General features: G+C 50.0%; 1 protein-coding gene across 4 annotated transcripts in view; it reads right to left on the bottom strand.

The window, feature by feature from the left end:
- Nucleotides 1-17,648, bottom strand: part of TRH (thyrotropin releasing hormone) — a 43,136-nt gene that overhangs the window by 13,856 nt on the left and 11,632 nt on the right. For all 4 annotated transcript variants that reach the window (XR_014019874.1, XR_014019875.1, XR_014019876.1 and 1 more), the window contains 2 exons: nucleotides 8,835-8,910; nucleotides 6,410-6,752 (listed from right to left, as the gene is read on the bottom strand). The gene's annotated coding sequence lies outside the window, so the exon portion shown is untranslated. The remainder of the gene's footprint in view (nucleotides 1-6,409; nucleotides 6,753-8,834; nucleotides 8,911-17,648) is intronic.

The raw sequence follows: 17,648 nt of genomic DNA, 5'->3' as shown, positions 1-17,648 counted from the left end.
CCTACTTTAATAATTTTTAAAACGTCTCTAATTCTATAGCAAACTGTTTTGTAGCAATCTGTTAAATGACTAAAATAACTTTCTTGAAACTTTGGATATTATAGTGTTCTCTCCCTAAGACTTTTCAAAATTAATTTCTAACTGGTGCATTTTAATTATGCATAAAAGTGGGATTCGTTGTGACATCTTGGTACATGCATCTTCCAGAGACATTTTAATTAAGAGCGAGTAGGGCAGAGTCTGATTTCATATAACCTGGGAGGCTGTGCCTCGGCTCCCCCGGCATGCTTATTAAATGCAGATCCCAGCAGGGTACAGTGGCACATGCCTGTAATCCCAGTGGTCAGGAGGCTGAGGCTAGAGGATCGCAAGTTGGAGGCCAGCCTCAGCCACTTAGCGAGGTCCTGAGCAACTTATCACAAGACAGAAAAAATAAAAAGGCCTGGGGATGTGGCTCAGTGGTTAAACGCCCCTGGGTGTAATCTCTGGTACAAAATGAATGAATGAATTGATTGATTCCTTAAATATATGGCCCCACCCCAGGCCTCTTGAAGGCACACTCCAGTCATTGGGTTGCAGGTGGTCTGTGCCCCACCTGGAAGAAAGGATCTGAAGGAAAATTCTGCCTGAGGGCTGGAGCAGGTGTCTGACACTCCTGGGCAAAGATCACCATGTCCCCTTCCTTTCTGATCTTGCCCCATTCTCAGTTCCAGTCTCTGCACGTGGGAACTTGGAAAGACCCAGGGATGAGTTAAAAGTGCACGGAGGTCCTGAGATGGGTAGTGAACTCCCTAAAGAAGCCACTCAGCAAGAGTTGTCGAGTGCCTGTATTCCACAGGTGGAGGGCCGGCCAAACGTGGGCTGACCTTGGGTTCTGTCCCCAGCACCCCAAGGAAACAAAGAAAATAATAGCATCCAGCCTTCAAATCAGCCTTGACAAGCACAGATTTTTTTCGTTGTTGTTCTAGGGGTTGAACCCAGGGGCACTCTACCAGAGTTGTATCCCCAGACCTTTTTATTATTCTTTTATTATTATTTTGAAACAGGCTCTTGCTAATTTGCTGAGGCTGGCCTCGAACTTGCAATCCTCCTGCCTCAGCCTCCCGAGTCTCTGGGATTACAGGCATGGCGCCACCGTGCCTGGCTGACGAACCCAGATTTTGCAAAAAAGAAGCAAAATCTTCCTTGATCATCTGTGTGACCTTGGTCAAGGACCTTTGCCCCCCACACCACAGCCTAGCGGGTCCATTTATAAAATGGAGATATTCAACCCTGCACCAGAGAGTTGAAGTAAAATAATGTATGTTTGTAGAGGGACCTAGCACCACCAATACCTGGCTCAGGTAATTCTGAGATCCTGAAAGCTGCTATTTTTAGCAACCTCACCCTTTTCCACATCATCAACCCTGACTCAAGGGCTCACCTGGAATCCCAGCAACTCAGGAGGCTGAGGCAGGAGGATCTCAAGTTGAAGGTCAGGCTGGGCAATTTAACAAAAGCCTGTCTCAAAAATAAAAAATAAAAAATAAAAATAAAAAAAGGGCTGTGGGTGAATATCCTTATCACTGAAAGGTGACACAGGGCAGGGGCCAAGGTCACACCGCTGAGGTCCAAGTCCACTTCTGTCTGACTCCAGGAGTAAGCGCTGGGCTGAGCCTCGGTTTCCCCAACTGGGAAAGGATCCCTGAAGACTGGTCAGTGGATGGGACTGAACTTGACCTAGTTACAGGACTTCTCTGGGCTTTGATGGCCCCACTTGGAGAGTGGGGGTCAAGTAAAGTGACCCCGGCGCTGATTTCCCAGGGTGTCCTCAGTGGTTATGTGGAAAGCTGTTGGGACCCCCTGCAAGCCCTACATGACGGCTGGCTGTCACTGTCAACAGCCTGGCCGCTGCGCTCCTGTCCCCAGTCCCTCTGGAAGCCCAGATAAAAGCTGTCTCCCTAATGAATGTACCTCTCTGCCAAGCACGGCTGTCACCACCGGGCTGTGACGCCCGAGGACCTGGCGACAGCACCGGCTCTATACAATTAAGCAACTCGGTGGGGCTGGAAGCGGACGTGTCAGTGCCTGGGTATTGATTTCCTGGTGGGACCTCAGCCCAGACCCCACAGGGGCCTCTGCTGACATGGGAGGCCGCACAGTGGAGGCCGGCTCTAGGAGAGAGGCCCGGGTGTCCGAGGAGCCTGAGCTGAAACGTGTCCCCTCCCTCCCCAGCGGCCACCTACGCGTCCATCTTTCAGGATAATATTGGTCAAGACACAAAAAACTAACCATGTTCATTTTGAGAGCATCCTTTAAGGTCTAACTGGAGCTACCATGGTGACCCATTTTACAGACAGGGAAACTGACTCCCAGAGAGGCAGCGCTCTTGGCCCAAGGTCACACAGCTGAGGTTCAAGTCTGGTTCTGTCTGACCCCGGGAGTCAGCGCTGGGCCGGGCCTCAGTTTCCCCAATTGGGAAACGGTCACTGAAGACTGGGTTCGTTCTTTCTTCTGGGTTTATTTGAAGTGGGTCAGGAAGGATGCCCAGAGGCCAGTCCAGAAGGTCTTTCATTCCCAGGATGGCACAAAAGGTAATTAATAATAGCTAACGTTTCCCACTGCCCATGTGTAGCGTTCGAAAAATACGAAATACATTAATTATGTTGCTATTAATAATAATATTAATAAATTATATTAATTCATACCTGTTCCTAATGCTGGCACTTCCCAAATCCCCAAATGGGGAAACTGAGGCGTAAGGAATTGAAAGAACTTGCCTGTCTGCCTGCTTGCCTGTCCCCCCAGGTCCCCTCTGATGGACTGTCATTCCCCCAGCTGCTGTGAGTGCTGCTGCTAAAGACCACAGATGCCCCCCTTCTGCTGAGAATTGTCCCTGGTCCCTCGGGGCCACCTCACCCCAACTGTCCTTTCAACAGGGGACAACCCTCAAACAATGGTCATCTGAAATATGGATACAAAAGGCTGGCCCAGCCAGGCACACGGTGCACGCCTGTAATCCCAGCAGCTTGGGAGGCTGAGACAGGAGGATCGTGAGTTGGAGGCCAGCCTCAGCAGTTTAGCGAGGCCCTGAGCAACTTAGTGAGGACCTGTCTCAGAATAAAAAAAAAAAAATTAAGAGACATAGAGATGGAGGTGGAGATGGCCACATGCTGTTGGGCTCAGAGGTTCCCGGGGTTCATCTCTAAGCCCAGGAGAGCCAAGAACTGCTGCCCACTCTCCTGGGAAATCCAGAGGGGAGAATCCCCCTCCCCACCCTAGTATGGCTGCCCTAGCAACTGATAGCGTCCTGGTGATAGGGACTCTTGACATGGGGCCATGTCACCATATGTGGGACAACTCCGGGGAGCTGGGATCCTCCAAGCCTTTCCTTTCCCCCAGAAATGGACTCTGAGTAGAAGAAGCCCCAGCCTGAGTTCTCCCGCCTCCTGGTTCTGGGGTGGGTTCAGGGCCCAGGTCTGACCAATCAGAATGCTCCACTTTAGCCACCCATACGCTGATTGGCTCAGGGATAGGCACATGACCCAAGTCCATCCAATGAGCCTCAAGGTCAGCTCTATTGGAAATCTGGGGAACTGATTTTCCATTCATCCTCAGTATCACCACCAGAGATGCGTCCTTTGACCCCCTGAACAGAAATACCAGTGCCCGCCCCCCCATCCCTTGTTTGGTTTTATTTTTCTGCACCGCACCTATCACTATGGACACTGTTTCTTCCTCTGGGCAAGATTGTTATTATTAGACTGAATAGAAGCAGCAATGGTCATTTTACTGTTATCTCCCGAGTGGATTTGGTTGAGTGGGTTTGGCAAGGTGGTTCTTGTTCAGGGTCACTTCTCTTGTTGCAACCCAAAAGCTTTAGTTCAAAGGCTTCTTTATCACCTGAGACCACAGGTGAAGGTGTTGACTGGAAAACCCATCCGTGATCTATCCATATGGCCTAATAATGTATTAGTTAGCTCTCTGCTACTGTAATAAAATACCTGAGATAATCAACTTAAAAAGAAGAAAGGTTTGGTTTTGTTCACAGCTTCAGAGGTTTCCATCCAGGATTGATTGGTCCCATCTCTTTGGACGTATGGTGATAATAATGCCAAGAGCTCACTGGAGAAATGTCTGCTCACCTCATGGTGGCCGAGAAGTAAAAGAGACAGGAAGGGACAAGGAACCCAACATCTCTTTCAAGGACATGTCCCCAAGGACCTCGCTTCTTTCCATTAGTCCCACTTTCCAAAGGATTTACCATCTCCCTCTAGCAGCACAGGATGGTGGCCAAACCTTAGGTCTTTTTGAGAGACACTTGAGCTTCCTCACAGCATGGAGGCTGAGCTCCAAGAGCTAGTGTCCCTAGAGAAATAGGTGGAGGCTGTGCATGTTGGGTGATTGAGGCTCACAAGTCACATAGCACTCCGTCACATGGCCATCCTGATTCTAGGGAAGGAAGCAGAGACCCCACCTCTCCAGGGAGAGCAATCAGTGTCACCTCACATGAAGAGAACGTGGAGGGGGAGATGTCTCTGTGGACACCTTGGAAATTGCAGGGCCACAAAATGTCTCTTGGGGCTAAGCAGTAAACGGGATTGTGGGTGTTATGGTCTGGATGGGAGGTGTCCCCCAAAAGCTCACGTTGAGAAGATCAAGAGGGTTTGCAGGAGAAATGATGGGGTGATGAGAGCCTCAACCCAATCAGTGAATGAACCCCCGATGGGATTAACTGAGTGGGGACTGGGGCGGTGGCTTTGGGGTCTATATTTGGTGTCTGCTGAGAGGATTCTCTCTCTGCTTCCCGATCATCATGTGAGCTGCTTCCCTCTGCCCCCCTCTTCCACCATGATGCTCAGCCTCACTTGGGCCCAAGGAATAGAGCAAGCAGCCTCCTGTGGACTGAGACCTCCGAAACCCCGAGCCCCCAAATGAGCTCTTCTTCCTGGGCCACTGTTCTGGTGAAACATTTTAGGCAGAGCTGTTGAGAGCCACAGCCAAAGGGGCCCCAGCAAACTTCCAGCTGCCAGCAAACTTCCAGCTGCCAGCTGATGATTGGCTCACAGCGCCCCAGCAACATCTAGCTGATTGGCTCCTCTGCGGTGATGTTCATTGGGCTGTTTCCCCGCCCTTCAGACTGCCAGCTGATGATTGGCTCACAGCGGCCCCAGCAACTTCTAGCTGATTGGCTCCTCTGCGGTGATGTTCATTGGGCTGTTTCCCTGACCTTTCAGACCACGGAGCTGCTCATTGGGGGACTTCTTTGGCTCCGCCCACACGACCCAGCCAATCAGCCTCAAGAGCAGGAGGATTGTGGGAGGTGGGGAGGTTTGTGTGGGGGTGAGAGGCTTGTGGGAAGCCGGTGGTGGCAGTTGGGCTCTGAGGGTTTTTTCCTGAGGAGCTGTTTTGTTTGGCGTGTGTAGTTCTAAAAATAAAGTTCGTTTCTTTGGACAAGTGGCTCCTGAATTGTGCCCAGCCAGACTGTGGCACAGAGCAGAAAAAAAATTAATAAAAAAAATTGACTATAACTACAGGAATCTGTATGAAGGGTAGTAAGGTCTCTGCCCGCCCTGAAATCATGCACCTCCTTCTAAAAAACATTCCAATTCAGAATCAGAAAAAGTACAATGTCCCCAAAGAAAATCAGTCCACCCCCGGCCTTAGCTGAAGGGCCAGGAATGGCTATTTCTGCGCAGTTAAGTTCACTGCGGAGAAAGAGAGGTTCTCACCCCCTGAGAAGTTGCCCCTAGCAGGGGCCAGGCCCTTCCCACGTCTCGGAGTCTGTACTGCCCCATTTCACAGCTCAGAAAACTGAGGCATGAATGAGTGATAGGACTGGCCCCAAGTCACAGGGTCAGGAAGAGAGAAAACCAGGATTCAGCTTTCAGCCCTCTGAAGGGACTACCTTCCTGGGCTGTGAAGTGGGTCGAAGTGGGTCAAAGTGGTTAAAGAGGGTTGAAATGGGTCGGGGACAGTGCCAACTGTCAAGTGCTGTGCACACCTGCACTGAGTTGCCTTGACTGATTTAGGGAGAAGGCTTGAGGGGGCCAGGAAGTTGTTTAGAAGATGGGAAGACAAGAAGTCGGAAGGGGTGGGAGCCCCTCCCTGTCACCCTAGGAGAAGCTTCCGGAAATTATCACAAAAGGGACGGGGACTCTGATGGGCAAGGGGTTTGGAGCTACAGGATGTGAGCCAGAGGGGGGCGCCCCCCCCAGGAAATGAAGGATCCCGGTGATGGGGTTGCCAGCAGGAAATGAAGGGTGGGGGGTGACCAGCGAAGATGCCCCAGGCAGGGAGAGGTGGCCGAAGCCCTAGGCCAGGGCACCTGCCTGTTTCCCTGCAGGAGGACGGTGCTGCCATCCTGCCCCTCAAGTGCCTGTCGCGCAGAGCAGGAAGAGCTCCTCCAAGTCAACCCCACGCTTCTCACCTTAAGGCCTCCATGGCCCCTTGGTGGCCTCTCTGTCTCCTCTGTGCCTCCACAGTGGCCAAAGTGGCCTTATAAAGGGTAAAGCTGATCCTGTCCCTCTAGGCTGCAGACTGGTTCCTGGTGGTGGCTCAAATTAAGATGCACGTGGCCATTGTCCTGCAGCTAGCCTTCTGCAGTTGCTGAGGCTGGCCTCCAACTCACGATCCTCCTGCCTCGGCCTCCTGAGCTGCTGGGATTTCAGGCATGCACCACCACATCCAGGCGCTAATTTCTTTTTGAATGAATGTGTTCAGGCTGCAGGTATTTAGGCAAGGCATATTGCAGGTCTGGGTCAGAATGGTCACTTTATTAAAAAAACAAAACAACAACAACAACAACAACAAAAAAAAAACCTCAGTTACATTTAATAAGCAAAACAAAAAGAGACCATCACCATCAAGCAGATGTGTTAGCAAGCACTTGTATCCCAGCTATTGGAGGGGCTGGGGCCTGGCTCCAGAATTTCCTTCTCTATAAACCTTCGCTGCCCCTCCTCTAGTTGTGTCTCTCGGGGTCAGGCACTGTTCCCAGCCCCTCCTGGGCCCTTCTGCTTCCTGACCCTTCCTCAGCCAAGTTCCTGGGAGAGGAACTTTCCTGGCCCTTTAGACCCAGGTCAACTTTGCAGCTCTGCTTCCCTCTGGTGGTAAAAATCAGTATTGCACAAACCTGGTGATTGAACCTAGGGGCACTCGACCCCGGAGCCCCATCCCCAGCCCTATTTTGTATTTTATTTAGAGACAGGGGCTCACTTTTCCCCCCCGGGAAGTGTTCCCAGTCTGGGGCCAGATTTGGAAGGAAAATAAGAGCCACTTTGGAGTTTCGGAGCTAAGTCCCCCATTTTACAAAGAATATAAGAAGACAGGGGGAGGAGCTACTCTGTCTCCAGAAGGTGACTTTTCTTTCTTTTCTTTTCTTTTTTTCCTTTGGTAATGGGGATGGAGCCCAGGGGTGCTCATCCACTGAGCCACATCCATAGCCCTTATTTTAATTTTGAGACCGCATCTTGCTCCGTTACTGAGGGTTTTGATAAATTGTGGAGGCTGGCCTCAAAACTGTGATCCTCCTGTCTCAGCCTCCAGTCACTGGGATTATGCACCACAGCATCCTGCTCCTATGTTGTGTCTTAAGTGACCAAGGCAGTGAGGAGAGCTGGTGAGGCAGCGAGAGAGAGGAAAGAGATGGTGAGGGGAAGGTCCTCTGGAAAATGGTGGGGGCCTGGAGTCATGGGAACAGAGCAAACAGGGGGGCACGGTAGAATAGGGATTGATTTAGGAGATGAAACGTGACAGGGAGGGAGGAGGCCAGAGGTGCCCATCTCTAAGAGGTTCTCATCAGGAGGGAGGAAGATGGATGGAGGTGGAACTGCTGATTGTGAAGGTCCCCAAGGTCATCCTTGTGGAGGTGCCAGGAGATGGCTGGGTGGGTGGGTGGGTCTGAAGCAGGTTTGGGGAGGTGGATTTGCATGTCCCGTGCTCACCAGGTGTCCCACACAAGTGGCTTCTGGACCAAACTCACCACATGGACAGATATCGTTTGGTCTGTGCAATGTTGTTAGAACCTAATCTCAGTAGTGCATGATGGTGCACACCTGTCATCCTATCGACTGAGGAGGCTGAGGCAGGAGGATCGAAAGTCTGAGGCCAGCCTCTACCACCTGTTGAGAACTTATCTCAAAATAAATAGTAGAAAGGGAGGGGTAGAGCACCCCTGGGTTCCATCCCCAGTTTCCAAGGAGGAGGAGGAGGAAGAGAAAGAAAAGAGAAATTTAAAAATAGGCACAGGAAAAAGAAAGGTTTCTAGTTTGTTTTTGTTTTTGTTTTTGTATCAGGGATTGAACTCAGGGGCACTCGATCACTGAGCCACAACCCAGCCCTATTTTGCATTTTATTTAGAGACAGGGTCTTACTGAGTTGCTTAGCACCTTGCTGTTGCTGAGGCTGGCTTTGAACTCTTGATCCTCCTGCCTCAGCCTCCTGAGGTACTGGGATGACAGGCGTGCGCCATTGCGTCCGCTTAGGTTTCCTCTTTTACCACCGAGTTGCTTTTCCCAGAACCCCCGATGGTCACCGTTTCACCTTTTCAATTTCCCCTCCTCTATGTCCATCCTAGTTTGAGACTTAAAAGATAGGGAGGGTTTTCTTAAAGATGTAGATCTAAGTATGGCCACCAGGTGTCGCTGGAGAGCCACAAATCGCCGGAACCCTGTGCCTAGATTGTGGCCTCAGAACCTCAAATTGGACCATTTGAAGGGTAGAGAAGCAGTTCTAGAATCTTCATTTGGAAGCCCCGTGAATACCACCTCCAGGCCTTGCAAGGGGAGGGAGACCCCGGTATCTCCTTTCCTGTCAGTTAATGCTAGTGGTTAAGTTATTCGTTGAGCACCTACTTGGTCTGCACGTTAGGTGACATGCATTGAACTGCGACCAGAATAGGTTTCATGCTGTATCAGAGGAGTCTGGAAGCTGTAAACATCAACAAACAAAAGGATAAGGTAAATCCCAGGTTGTGTTACAGGTCGATGTACCTTGGCTGGCCCCAGCAATGGTCCCCGTGCCTGTGTGGCTCTGGGGCCAGGTGACACTCTGCGGCTCCGAAGCTGCTTTGTGGCAGGGACCAGCAGGCTGGCTGTGACAGCGGACCTAACCAGGAAACCCCTCCCTGACAGGAGGTAGAGTCCAAGCCAAGGTCACCACAGCTGTCCAGAGTCACTGTCTACCTACAGGTGTCCTCTTTCCGGGCCAAACACCCCTGATCCTTGCATTATCTCTGCAAGCCAGAGGCATTGTGCTCTCAAGATAATCATGAGCTTGGGGAGAGAGTTGAACAGGACAGATCCCTTATTATATGAACAAACAGGGACACTGGTCCTATGGCTGCCATAAGGACATCACAGGGGACTGCTGAGCACTCAGGTGGGGAACCCCAGCCCACCCCAGAGCCTGGCCACAGCCTCAAATGCCTATTCAGTCACCTGAGCTTTATTGGTCACCACTGTGATGAGATCTAGTGGTGGCCAAGACAGATGCTGCTGTCCCCTGCCTTTGTATACTCCTGGTCCCACAGAAGGGATGAGATGAAGTGTCCCAGCATCTGCTGACCAGAAAGGGACTGGACCCTGTGTCTTGCATCATTGCTGTAACAGAATACCAGAGACTGGGAAACTTATAAAGCATGGAGATTTATTTCTGACAGTTCTGGAGGCCAGGAACTCCAAGGTTGGGGGGCGGGGCCTGTATCTGGTGGGGGCTATATCTGGTCTATGGGCTCCTTGCAGGATGGAGGTCACTGGACTCTGTCTCTCTCATCTCAGCAAACCCAAGAGAGAGGAGGCTCAGAGAGCGGGAAGTTCCATCCCCAAGGTCAGCAGAGCCGCACATGCGCACATAAGAGGATTTCCTATAGCTCAGACGTGGCCCTCGCAGGGCCTGGCCTGGTCATGCTCCAGAGGAGCACCCGAAGGGCCAGGAACAGAGAGAAAAATCAGCTGAGCAGAGTGTCACCAGCAAGCAGTAAATGTGTGGCTCACAGAGTATCGAAGAGGGGGGAAGAAAAGACCAGAGCCAGAGTTGGGGTGGGGGATTTGTCTCCAGAGTCGCCTCTCCCCAGTTTTATACACAAGTCATACTGAAGCCAGCTGCGGTGGCACAAGCCTGTTATCCCAGCGACTCAGGAGGCTGAGGCAGGAGGATTGCAAATTCAAAGGCCAGCCTCAGCAACTTATTGAGGCCCTAAGCAACTTGGTGAGACCCTGTCTCAAAAACATATATATACATAAAATGGCTAGGGATGTGGCTTGTGGTTCAGTACCCTGGGTTCAATCCCCAGTACCTAAAAATAAAAAAAATAAAAATCTCTTCTCAAGTCCAACCCATTTTATTGTCTCACACCACCCGCTGTCCTATTTATAGCAGGGAACCCAGACCCCCATGCCTGCTAGGCACATGTTCTACTCCTGAGCCACATCTCCAGCCCCAGCTTATCTTCATGTCACCTGAGGTACCCTTCCAGGCCTAGCTTATTTTTTTTTAATTGGGAAAACATTTTCTAGGGTGCTCTCTTACCTGGGATTAAGCAGAAGCTCCCTTCTAGAAGGAATAAACAGCTTTTCATTCAATGTCAGCCCATTTCTGGGAGCATGTCCTATGTATGATGTCCCAGGTGGACAGAAGGAACCAGCAGGCCCTGCCCCCAGGGAAGGGACATGGCCGGTGCAGAGATATCTGCTGACCGCATTTCACTTTTTCTTTTTTTCTCTCGGGTGTTCAGAAAAATCGTGAAAGAACTCCGACCTGGACTCGGGTTACTTGGAAGAAGGAAAAGAGACACAGCTTGAGATGTTCCCCACAGCCATTGGCCAGGGGAGGGTGAGGAAGCCTGTGGCCAAGCAATTTGTCACAGACACAGGACACTTCTGAGAAGGGGAGGAGGCGCTATTAATAATTGCTTGGGGACAACAGCTCTCACAGCAAGTGGGTGATCTTAGTAGTTGTGAGAAGCTGGGGACCAGGTAACTCGGGGGACTATTTCAGAAGGGAAGTACCCAGTGTCCTGTAGCCTGGAGGGACTGTCAGACCCGGTAGAGAAATGGCCAGGTGTGGAAGGTCAAAGAGAGTTCTCTGCAGCTGCCCTGGGCTGTTTCTGGTCGCAGGCAGGTAAATCTGTCTCTCTCTGAACCCCAGGATGCTCATCTGTACCAGTGAAGGTATGTAGGGTACCAGGGATGTGGCTCAGTGGTACAGCGCTTGCCTAGCATGAGGCCCTGGTGACATGGCTCTGTGGCTGCCAAGCTGCGTGAACCCGCCATACAGGGGTGGCTGGCCTGAGTAGTGAGCCAACCACTCGCCCTGAGAAGCCAGGTTAGGGTCCAGGCAAGGCTGCAGCCCTAGATGAGGACTCAACCTCTTCCTTCCTGATCTGCATGAGGGTGGAGCCTAGAGAGTTGACCAATAGGGCTACTACACTTCCAAGCCCTAATTAGCATAAAATTGGACCAATAGCGCGTCTCCAAACCGTAATTAGCATAAAATGAAACAATCCCATTGGTCATTTTTCAAACCCTAATTAACATAGTTTGAGACCAATATTAGTCCTTTTTTGGAGAACCACACTCCATGCAGTGCTCTAGATCCGCAGCACCCCGACACCCCCGAGATGTGCAATTTAGACTTAAATCCCTCGCGTCCCCTAAACAGGGAGAAAAGAGAAGTAAGGTAAATCTGAATGGGATTCAGGGCTAACAAGAGCATTACTACTTTTCCAAACCTTCATTAGCATAAGTTTAGACCAGCAGCCCCATGCTAGAACATTCTATGGGAGAAAACCTGCTGTCACCCTCTTGCACAGGACACCTCGATTCCTGTTTCTTTTTCCAAAACTTGTACTCACTCATCCTGAAGTGTGGATTTCGTTCTTCAAATTCACACAAGAATTAGGAAAGAAGAAATGGATGGTGAGCGGCTGGGGGCTGCCCCACAGGAGGACATGGTGTACCCTTGACAGAGGCGACAGTTTCAAGCCTCACGCAGACCCCACCCACCAGCAGAATTGGAGAACGTGGCCCTGTGTGTCAGTCGCATCTAAAAACTTCATTCTCAAGGTCTCTTTCACGCACTTACTGTTGAATCTTTTTTTTTTGGGGGGGGGTGGGTAACTGAGAATTGAATCCACGGTTTTACTGAGTCCAGGACTTAGGAAATGACACTGGATTTCGACTTCTGCTGGCAGGTCAGGGGGCTGTGTGGTCACAGGCATCTGCAGAGCATAAGTGTTGCTGATGACCTCAGAAGCTAAATATCAATTTATTTTCTTCCCAAGGTTCTTCTCTCCAGAATTCAAACAGTGAAATCCTCAAACCAAGATAATGATATTCACTAGGGGGGGAAAACCTAAACAAAACAAAACAAAGAAACAAACAAAAACAATGATAACACAGTTTCTCTGTCTCCCCTGCCTCCTGTGGGGTTTATATAGCCCTTGGGGTCAGAGGTATAGTTCCCATCTTATGCTAATGAGGGTTTGGAAAAAGTACCAATGCTATTGGTCCAAATTTATGCTAAGTTTTGGAAACTAACGCTATTGGTCAACTCTCAAGTCCCAATTTGGTTCCTGTCTGCCCCACTTCCATCTTCTTGCTCCAGGTCAGGGACTTGAGGTCTTGGTTTGGTGTGTAGCGCTGCGTGGACCAGGCTTCTGTAGCAGGTGCCCATGCAGTGCTCATATCTGGTGGCCACAGAATGAAAGGTGGGCCAGCCTTGGTTGGTAGTGTTTCACATCGGTGGCGCCCTGTGGTGGCTCCAGGCAGCCAGGCGCTCCCAACCACTCGGGGCCACTGTTCCACGACTTTGCTGCCACTTCTCAGCAGCGACCCATGGGTCCGCTGCCAGTGCATAGCCACAGACCCTCGTCACTACCACTGAGTCACATCCCCACATCTTCCTTTTCTTTTGATATTGGAAATTGACCGCAGAGGTGCTTCACCACTGAGCCACATCCCTGTCTATTTTAATGTTTTATTTGGAGACAAGGTCTCCCTAAGTGGTTGAGGCTGACCTCCAACTTGCAATCCTCCTGCCTCAGCCTCCTGAGTCGCTGGGGTTACAGAAATAGCCCACCGTATCTTGTGGGCTAATGCATTTTACTTATTTATTTATTACTTGTAGTTGGATACAATACTTCTGTTTCGTTTATTTATTTTTATGTGGTGCTGAGGATCAAACCCAGGGCTCTGTACGAAGCGGCAGCAGAGCCTTGGCCCTGGGTTGGCAGCAGCGACCTGCAAGCACATACTGTCTCAGGACAGCAATCTCCTGCTTCCTGACCTGCAGGGAGGAAATAGAAGTGGGGTATCTCTGAATGGAAGTCTCCAGTTGAGAACTGACCAATAGCATTAGTAGGATTCCAAACCCTAATTAGCATAAGTTTGGACCAATAGGAATGACCCAAGTGTTATATAAACCTTTAGCTGGGGATGTGGGTTCAAGAATATTGCTGTGGGTTTCTCACCTGTGGGTGGAGAGTTTTGGTCTTGGTTTGTGAATTTCATATTTCAAACGCTCTGGTTAAGAATCTTGAGAGAAGGTGGTGAGTTGCTGGAACATTTGAGGGTTTAGGGTTAAGGTTAGTTCTTAAGAGCTGCCATGTTTTTTGAATATCTGTCTTAAACACTATTGACTTCACTGAGCTTGATTCTTAGCACCTCTTGTTTAAAAAAGAGTATAGGTGCTTGAGGGTTAAATGGGTTGGAAAGTTGTCTTAGATAAATAAAAACCTAAGCAGAGGTATGAATGGACAGAGGAGGCAGGTTACAGAGGCTGTTAGAAGTTTGGTGGTGAAGGCTGGGTTGAGGCTAGCTCAGCGAGTTAGTGCTTTTCTGGCATCTGTGAAACCCCATGTTCCATGCCCAGCACTGTCCAAAAATAAAATAAAATAAAAAAGCTAAGGCCAGGTGCAATGGCACATGCCTGTAATCCCAGTGACTCAGGAGGCTGAGGCAGGAGGATTGTAAATGGGAGGCCAGTCTCAGCAATTTGGATAGACCCTGTCTCAAAGTGAAAAGGGCTGGGTATGTAGCTCAATAGTGATGGATAGGCACCCCTGGGTTCAATACCTGGTAGCAAAGAATACTAGTATAATAGCCAAATTAGGCTGGGGGCCCATTTGAGGTTCTAGGTGGTGGTGGTGGAGGTGATAATCCAGATGCATGAATTTGTGAAGGTAGATAAGAAATCTCCAGCCCCAAATGAGGTATTGTCATTCCTTGGTATCCTGTATCCAGTAGGGATTGGGTCCAGGACCCTCCTAGGATATCAAGATCCCTGATCTCACGTCCCTTATATAAAAGGGCACAGTGTTTGTATAGAACCCATCCAGCTGTGTGTGTGTATGTGTGTGTGTGTGTGTGTGTGTGTGTGTGTGTGTGTGTGTTGGTACCAGGGACTGAACCCAGGGCTTCTTTACCACTGAGCCACATCCCCAGTCCTTTTAATATTTTGAGTCGGGCTGGGGATGTGGCTCAAGCGGTAGCGCGCTCGCCTGGCATGTGTGCGGCCCGGGTTCGATCCTCAGCACCACATACCAACAAAGATGTTGTGTCCGCCGAAAACTAAAAAATAATAAATATTAAAAATTCTCTCTCTCTCTCTCTCTCTCCCCCCCCTCTCACTCTTTTAAAAAAAAAATATTTTGAGTCAGGGTTGCCCTAAATTCCTGAGGGCCTCACGAAATTGCTGAGGCTGGCCTCGAACTTGCAATCCTCCTGCCTCAGCCTCTCATGTCCCTGGGATTACAGGCCCACGCCACGGTGCCTGGCCTCCTATATACTTTAAATCCTCCCTAGTTGACCTATAACACCTAATGCAATATCAATGTTCTGTTGGCAGCTGTTGTACTACATTTTTTAGGGCAAGAATGGCCTTAAAAAAAAAAGAAAAGAAAGAGAATCTGTACATGTTCAATACAGACACTTTTTATTTTTTTCTGGAATATTCTCTGTCCTTGGTGACATCCCCCAAAGTGGAACCCTCAGAAGGACAGCCCCGTTTGCAGGAGAGGGCCCTCCCCAGGCTCCTCAGCTCCCCCTCCTGGATCCTGCCTTTGCTCCTCTCCACGGAGAGAAAACAGGAATCAAAACTGGGTTTTTTTCTCAAAGTCTTTCTTTCCCAACTGACCTCCGCTTGGGTTGCGTTTCTGTCTAATCTGCCTCCAGCCCAGGGGCAGGGTGAGCACAGAGGCCTAAAAATACCCTGAGCTGCCAGGTTGGCTCACATCAACCCCTCACCAGCAGGACACCTGTCCCTCAGGCTTCCCTCCCTCCCTCCTGGGAACTTTCATTCCCCTCAATCAGAGGCCGGGGGTGGGATGCGGAGGGACAGTCTGAGATCCAAGGTACAGAGATGGGCACTTTCTGTGGTCATCTTTCATGGCCTCCCGTGTGTACAGCTGGGGACACCCCCATCCCAAGAAGACAGGTTTTCTTATTATCCTGCCTGCCTTTCCCCTCTCCCCCAACAGCCTTCAAAACCCTGATCTCGCCCTGCGTGGTGGAGCACGCCTGTAATCCCAGCAGCTTGGGAGGCTGAGACAGGAGGATCACAGGTTGGAGGCCAGCCTCAGCAGCAGCGAGGCACTAAGCAACTCAGTGAAACCCTGATTCTAAATAAAATACAAAATAGGGCTGGGGAGGGGGCTCAGTGGTTGAGCACCCCTGGGTTCAACCCCCAGTACCAAAAAAAGAAAAAAAAAAGCCCTTATTTCTCTCTCACACAAACAAAACCAAACTTCCAAAGAAAATAAAGCCAGAAGACTCCTAGTTGGGCATCCCAAGTCCTGGTTCTTGTCACCAGGGGTGGTGGTGGCTGTTCGCTTCCCTGTGGCCTGTTTCTTCCTTTGTGAAACTAAGGGATGGGAGATGGGGTTGGATCTTTTCAAAGGGTGTTCTTTGGGGTTCTACATGGATGTGAGGGGGTGGCAGGAAAGCTGGAGGTGGGGAAGTGTCTGAAGCGCATCTCCCTGTCACCTAAAGCTTCTCTGCTTTTGCCTGCGTTCTAGGAATCATTGTAAGATTTTATCTGACGCTGAACATGGTGGTGCATTCCTGTAATCCAAGTGACTAGGGAGGCTGGGGCAGGAGGCCAGCCTCAGCAATTTAGAGAGGCCCTAAGCAACTTAATGAGACCCTATCTCAAAATTAAAAATAAAGAAGGACAAAGGAGGACCTGTCTGTCTATTGAGAAGGCTTGAAAACCACACTTTCAGGGGGTAAAGTGTCCCTTGGGCCCCCATGATTTATGATAAACTAAGTCTGCTATCACATCCCAGTTTAATTTCTTTCTTTCTTTTTTAAATTTGTTTTTTGGTACCAGGAATTGAATCCAGGGGCACTTAACCACTGAGCCACATCCTCAGCCCTTTTTTATATTTTATTTTGAGACAAGCTCTAGCTCACTTGCTCAGGGACTCAAATTGTGAGATTGGTTCAAGATCCTCCTGCCTCAGCCTCCTGAGGAGCTGGGATTACAGGTGTGCGCCACCATGCCCAGCCCCTGGTTGCTTTTGATTACACATACCCTGAACGATTTGCTGTTCTCCACTGTTCTACCTCATCCCCGGTTATTTGCCTATGACTCTTGCTCTCTCCTGCTCCCTTCTGGTCACTTGCTCATTCTTTAAGCCACTGGTTAGGTACCTCATGCACAAAGGTCTTTCTCTCTCTTTTTTTTAATTTAATTTAATTTTTTTTTAAGAGAGACAGAGAATTTTAATATTTATTTTTTAGTTCTCGGTGGACACAACATCTTTGTTGGTAAGTGGTGCTGAGGATCGAACCCAGGCCGCACGCATGCCAGGCGAGCGCGCTACTGCTTGAGCCACATTCCCAGCCCGATAACTCACTTTAAAAATGCACTAGCCCACAGGGTGCAGGGGCTTGCATCTGTAACCCCAGCGGCCCAGGAGGCTGAGGCAGGAGGACTGCAAGTTGGAGGTCAGCCTCAGTAACTTAGGGAGTCATTGTCTCAAAATAGAACATTAAAATGGCTGGGGATGTGGCTCAGTGGTGAAATGAGCCCGAGTTCGGTCTCCAGTACCAAAAATAAAGAAAAGAAAAATATGTGGAGGTAGCTCAGTGGTAGTGCCACGGCTGGAGGCGAGAAGCTATGGTAGGTAGTGGAGTGGGGGCCATGGCCATGTGGGTGGGAGAGCCTGGCTGCGTGGATCCTGCCACACAGGCACCTCAGGCCTGAGGCACGGTGAACCAGCACCCAGACAAGCCAAAGAGCGCCAACCTGTCATCCTTGGGCCCCAGCCCTGTACACTGGTTAGATGCCTGCTGCAGAAGCCGGCTCCATGCAGCGCTACAGACCAAACCAAGATCTCAAGCTCCTGCTTCCTGACCTGGGGCCACACAGAGGGAGTGGGGCAGACAAGAAGCGAGGTCATGACTTGAGAATTGACCAATAGCTGAGCACGATTCCAAAAATTTGGACCAATAGTGTTAGCAGGTTTCCAAACCCTAATTAGCATAAGTTTGGGCCAATAGCAGTGAGCCAGGGCCTATATAAACCCCTACACGTAGTTGCTTGGGTGGGTAGGGCAGGTTTTAGTCTTGAACTTTGGGAGTTTGAGCTTTGCCATGGAAGAACTTGGCCTTGTTTCTTGGTTTTGGTCTCCTTTTGAAACATGATCTCCAAGCAAGAGCACAAGT

Source organism: Spermophilus citellus, assembly GCF_964194105.1.
Source record: "Spermophilus citellus genome assembly, chromosome: 19".
Taxonomy (NCBI): domain Eukaryota; kingdom Metazoa; phylum Chordata; class Mammalia; order Rodentia; family Sciuridae; genus Spermophilus; species Spermophilus citellus.
The sequence above is the reverse complement of the archived record's forward strand: the minus strand, read 5'-3'. Positions and strand labels throughout refer to the sequence as shown.